The following is a 5,630-nucleotide window of genomic DNA, read 5'->3' as shown; positions in this document are numbered from 1 at the left end:
AAATAGATCTGTCTTTCGGTGGTCTCCGTATAATGCTGTATGAGCCGCGGTCCATGGAAACTTAACCACGGCCCGGTGATGGCATGTCCTATGTCGTTGTCAGACGAACGTTTATGGCTAACTTTAACCTTAAATAAAATAAAAACTACTATGGTTAGAGGGCTGCAATTTGGTGTGTTTAATGATTGGAGGGTGTATGATCAACATACCAATTTGCAGCCCTCTAGCCTCAGTACTTTTTAAGATATGAGGGCGGACAGAAAAATTGCGGATGGACAGTCAAAGCCGGCACAATAGTTTTCTTTTACAGCAAACTAAAAATCAGTTCAAAGGCGCAGAGCTGGGACCTATGACTTCATCCAGCGCTAAAATTGAGAGTAAAAAGGTTTTAAAGGTGTAGCAAGAGGAAAACCTCACAGTTGCACTACGAAACAATTGTTGAGAGAGGTGGAAAGTAAGACGGAAGAGAGAAAATACGAACGGAGGCACAGTAAAAGGACCGAAAGGGGCTGCAGCTAGGGGCCCTTGGGACGCTGCACAGAACCTCGAGTAATGTATACAGTGCACCACTTGAGGTGCACTGATGCGCTACTTTCTTACGGGGAAGAGGTTTAAGTCAGGTAGGCTACAGGAGAAAAAAAAATTACTAGTTTATGAAGCTGTAATGAGAAGATTTACAGTAGCTTAGTTCTTGAATTTGTTCACATTCTATTTGCTTTGTCTTTTCGTTACAGAGTAAGATATTTGCTGACAGTTACGTTAACAAGCCCAGGCCTATTACTTCGGTTGTTCCACTGTTGTCTACTATGGACAAAATTCTTGGATTTTGAAACTCTTGATGCTGGTTCTATTTCCTTGTCAATATGACTTTGGCTTAACACAAGACTTTGATATATCCTGCTTTTATTATTATTATTATTATTATTATTTTGCTGTGGAATATTCCAACACAGAACACCAGCTAAGGAGACCTAATAGCTTGTATTGCTCTTGCCCAAGAAGGATCCCATGGCCATTACTATCGCCGGGGAGAGGAAGTCCACCTTCATCTACGTCCAAATCATCACAAATATAATGGATCCTTATCTTATCACTGGGCTTCAGACCTGGAGGTCCTCACCAGGGCAAGTTCTGATTCCTTTGATACCTATGTAAGCAAGGCAAGACTCCGTTGGGTAAGCCATCTGCAAAGAATGAGGGAACATTGCAATTCAAAACAAATGCGCCACAGTTTCTTCCGAGCAATCAAGTTTTCTTTACAGTGTATAATGCTGTATAACACTATCAGTTACGAGTAACCGTAAAAACTCGTAAGTTCAGTGCCTACAGAATATGTGAAATGGCACTTCCCATTCAGAACCCAGGCTTGGAGGAACACCGTCAGGATTCGCTGTATTCTGAATGCGATGTGGAATGCTTTCTATCTACAGCCAAGGGCAACTCATCAAGGAATGTCGTGTTTCTTACAGTAAGCTACGAAATAACTGGTTTTGGGACTCTGCAGAGGATTCATCTGTTTTCTACATAAAAGCAGAGACCACATAGGCCAGCTGACAGAGAAGAGAATTGGGAAGGGCCCGCCCTGGTTAAAATAAACCCCCATTTTGATGACGCTCTGTTGGCGAGGATGCCCCCAGGATGAGATCATTAATGACCGGCAAAGGCCACAAATCTAATCTATATATCTATCTATCCATCTATATATATGTATATATATATATATATATATATATATATATATATATATATATATATATATATATATATATATATATATATATATATATTATACCTACTGTTACTGTCATTAGCATACCCAGTTATATCTGAGTTTTGAAACAATACTAAAAATACATTCTACCAAGGTGAACGAGTTACTTCCTGCTCTGCTGGGTAGAAATAAACAATCACAACAACTGCTGCCTCAGATTCAAGCACATGAATGTGACTTGTTTGTCGTGGATTTCATCATGTTGTATGTCTAAGAGATTAAGTCCCCAAAATTGTGGTAAGATATGTTAATTTACTTATAATGTCTTTTTTTTTTTACCTGTTTGATAGGTTTTTATTTGTTCCTTTGATATAGCCAATGGCATCCTACCAGTTTTGTATTACATGTGGATATACTAGCTTCGAAGGCATTAGCCTAAAGGTGTTTTTCTTTTGTTTCAGTTATACTCAATTAATGGCTCATGGTTTATATAATAAAGTAACTACAAAAGGACCATGGAATGTTATTGATACCCAATTTGAGAATTAACACTGAACGGGGCTAAAATCAACAAATAAATACAGAGCCACGTACTGTCCACCACAAGGACACATACATACATATATATGTGTATGTATGCATAACTGAATCATGAATATATGGAATGTGATGAAATAGACTAAAGGCACACACATAGAAAGTGAAACAACATAGTGATGCTAGGCCATTGTTTCACTTTCTTCTGTTATTGCCTATATAATATAACTAAATATATATATATATATATATATAGCATATATATATATATATATATATATATATATATATATATATATATATTTATACACATTATATATATATATATATATATATATATATATATATATATATATATATATATACACATACACATACACACACATTATTATATATATATATATATATGCATATATATATATATATATATATATATATATATATATAAATATTGTGCCAGTCGTGAACTGATCCTTCGTCGCCAGTCATGACTAGCAGCCGTGTTTAAACCGTGAAGGGCATCTATCTGGAAGTGCTATCTGTATTCCAGTATTACGTAGTTTTATTGGTCTTCCACCAGGGCGGTGCTGCAGAGCCTTGCAGCCATCTTTAAAGGTTTGGTAATTGGGCAAATTGAACAGGGGCTTAGTGGGACTGAGAATTTTTTTAATCCTGAATGTTTAGTAAGTGTTTAGTGAATGTTTAATGAGTAAGTGTTTAGGGGTTTAGTGAATGTTTTGTGAAATGTAGTGAATGTTTAGTGTGTAAGTATTCAGTGAATGTTTAGGGTTTAGTGAATGTTTAGTTTGTAAGTGTTAGTGAGTGTTAAGGGTTTATTGAATGTTTAGTGAATTTTAGTGTTTAGTGAATGTTTAGTAAGTTGTTAGGTTTAGTGAATGTTTTTTTCAATGTGTATGTTTAGTGTGTATGTATTCAGTGAATGTTTAGCAGGTGTTTAAGGTTTAGTGAATGTTACTGTTTAGTGAAAACTTAGTTTCTAAGTATTCAGTGAATATTTAGTGTGTAGGTATTCAGTGAATGTTTAGTGAGTGTTTAGGGTTTAGTGAATGTTTAGTGTGTAAGTGTTTAGAGTGTTTAGGGTTTAGTGAATATTAGTGTTTAGTGAAAGTTTAGTGTGTATATATTCAGAAAATGTTTAGTGAGTGTTTAGGGTTTAGTGATTGTTAGTTTAGGGAATGTTTAGTTTGTAAGTGTTTAGGGTTTAGTGAATGTTAGTCTTTAGTGAATGTTTAGTGTGTAAGTATTCAGTGAATGTTTAGTAAGTGTTTAGGGTTTAGTGAATATTTTGTCAATGTGAATATTTAGTGAATGTTTGGTAAGTGTTTAGGGTTTAGTGAAGGTTAGTGTTTAGTGAATATTTAGTTTCTCAGTATACAGTGAATGTTTTGTGTGTAAGTATTCAGTGAATGTTTAGTGAGTGTTTAGGGTTTAGTGAATGGTTAGTGTGTAGGTGTTTAGTGAGTATTTGGGGTTTAGTGAATGCTAGTGTTTTGTGATTGTTTAGTGAGTAAGTATTCAGGGAATGTTTAGTGAGTGTTTAGGGTTTACTGAATGTTTAGTTTGTAAGTGTTTAGTGAGTGCTTAGGGTTTAGTGAATGTTTGGTGAATGTTAATGCTTAAGGGAATGTTTAGTGTGTAAGTATTCAGTGAATGTTTACTAAATGTTTAGGGTTTAGTGAATGCTTAGTTTTTAAGTGTTTAGTGGTGTTTAGGGTTTAGTGAATGCTTTGTTTGTTAGTGTTCAGTGAGTGTTTAGGGCTAATGAATGTTTTGTGAATGTTAGTGTTTAGTGAATGTTTACTGTGCAAGTATTCAGTGAATGTTTAATATGTGCAAGTATTCATTGAATGTTTAGTGAGTATTTAGGGTTTAGTAAATATTAGTGTTTAGTGAATGTTTAGTGTGTAAGTATTCAGAGAATGTTTAGCGAGTGTTTACGGTTTAGTGAAGTTTAGTTTATAAGTGTTTAGTGAATGTTTAAGGTTTAGTGAATGTTAGTGCTTAGTGTGTAATTATTCAGTAAATGTTTAGTTTGTAAGTGTTTATTGCGTGTTTAGGTGTAGTGAATGTTACTGTTTTGTGAATGGTTCTGTGTAAGTATTCAGTGAATGCTTAGTGTGCAAGTATTCAGTGAATGTTTAATGAGTATTTAGGGTTTAGTGAATGTATAGTGTTTAAGTGTTTAGTGAGTGTTTATGGTTTAGTGAATGTTAGTGTTTAGTGTGTAAGTATTCAGCGAATGCTTAGTGCGTGTTTATGGTTTAGTAAATGTTAGTGTTCTGTGAATGTTTAGTGTGTAAGTGTTTAGTGAGTGATTAATAAATGTCCAGTGACAGTTTAGTGTTTAGGGGTTTAATGAGCATTTAGTGTTTAGTGAGTATTTAGTGTTTAATGAGTGTTATGGTTTAGTGAGTGTATAATGTATAGTGAGTGCTCTGTGGATGTTTAATGTATCGTGAGTGCAGAGTTAAAGTTTAGTGTTTAATGAATGTTTATGATTGAGTGTTTAGTGAATGTTTACTGAGTGTTTAGTGTACAGTGTGTAATTAGTAGTGTTTAGTGTTTTATGAGTTTTTAGTGAGCATTTAGTGCTTAGTGAGTGTTGAGTATTCAGTGAGTGTTTAATGTTATTGAGTGTGAGTATACAGTATTTAGTGAGTCTGAGTGTATAGTAAGTATGAGTGTTTAGTGAGTCTGAGTGTATAGCAAGTGTGTGTGTGTTTAGTTAGTGTGAGTGTATAATGAGTGTTAGTGTTTAGTGATTGTACATTACTGTTTAAAACCCATGAGCGCATAATGTTCCTTTAAAGGAACACAAATTCTACATTCTTAAAATCCTTCGTTTATGCAAGCTTATCATTCTAATTCAATTTTCTATCTTTGATGTACTACAGAAAACGTTAAATTTCCCATTTTCTGTATTGTTTTCTCCTACATTTGTTTATAAACAGCAGGATATCATCACAAAAGAGAGGGAAAATACTGGAGCGCCAAAATGCCACACCATAGGTAAGTGATTATTTCTTATTTGCTTTGATTAGTAAAATTCTGTGCCAATTTATAGTGCATACTAAAAAGTAATGAACAGAGAAGCTCTGTGAACCAATAAATCTCTACTACAGAGTGTGGCTTTAGTATCAGAGCTGATTGAATATACATGTTCCTTTAGAGCAACATTATGGAGCCACATGCAGGGGTTATTGGCCCAACCTTAGCTAAATAGCCTAAATTTACCAAGTTTTCCCTACTTACCTAAACTATCCTAGCTTAGTTTAGCCTAGCCTAGCCTAAATATCCTAAATTTCATTAGATATCCTTACCTAACCTTGAATACAATACCAAATATCGAAATGGAACTAAA

The 5,630-nt window shown here is 34.4% G+C and overlaps 1 long non-coding RNA gene across 1 annotated transcript; it reads left to right on the top strand.

Annotated features, from left to right (window-relative positions):
• Window positions 1-1,833: 1,833 nt before the first annotated feature.
• Window positions 1,834-2,290, top strand: LOC136830049 (uncharacterized). The gene is made up of 2 exons (XR_010850542.1): window positions 1,834-2,008; window positions 2,173-2,290. It is a non-coding gene; the product is annotated as an uncharacterized lncRNA (long non-coding RNA).
• The last annotated feature ends 3,340 nt before the right edge of the window (window positions 2,291-5,630 follow it).

Source organism: Macrobrachium rosenbergii, chromosome 46 (genome assembly GCF_040412425.1).
Source record: "Macrobrachium rosenbergii isolate ZJJX-2024 chromosome 46, ASM4041242v1, whole genome shotgun sequence".
In the NCBI taxonomy this organism is placed as follows: domain Eukaryota; kingdom Metazoa; phylum Arthropoda; class Malacostraca; order Decapoda; family Palaemonidae; genus Macrobrachium; species Macrobrachium rosenbergii.
The sequence above is the reverse complement of the archived record's forward strand: the minus strand, read 5'-3'. Positions and strand labels throughout refer to the sequence as shown.